The following is a 243-nucleotide window of genomic DNA, read 5'->3' as shown; positions in this document are numbered from 1 at the left end:
ATATTTGTCACTTGACACCTATTCCTGTAATTGTGTGTAATTGTGATATGATTTACTGTCCCCCCCCGACACTTCTCATTCGACCGAACCACTAGAGAAGGGTTTTTAAAATTTTGGGGGTTTTTGCCTTTTTTTAAGCTTTCTGCGCTTAGAGAAGCGGCAAGCGGAGGGGAAAATGAAGCGAAAGGCACCGAGAGACGCTCTTTAGGCGAGGCAACAAGAGGGAGGAGAGAAGAAAGGAGA

The 243-nt window shown here is 45.3% G+C and overlaps 1 protein-coding gene across 1 annotated transcript in view; it reads right to left on the bottom strand.

Annotated features, from left to right (window-relative positions):
- The window catches only part of HOXC13 (homeobox C13), a 55,207-nt gene that overhangs the window by 1,370 nt on the left and 53,594 nt on the right, over positions 1-243 (bottom strand). The window lies entirely within an intron of this gene.

The sequence above is a fragment of the Aptenodytes forsteri genome, unplaced genomic scaffold (genome assembly GCF_000699145.1).
Source record: "Aptenodytes forsteri isolate BGI_AS27 unplaced genomic scaffold, ASM69914v1 Scaffold162, whole genome shotgun sequence".
Classification (NCBI taxonomy): Eukaryota; Metazoa; Chordata; class Aves; order Sphenisciformes; family Spheniscidae; genus Aptenodytes; species Aptenodytes forsteri.
The sequence above is the reverse complement of the archived record's forward strand: the minus strand, read 5'-3'. Positions and strand labels throughout refer to the sequence as shown.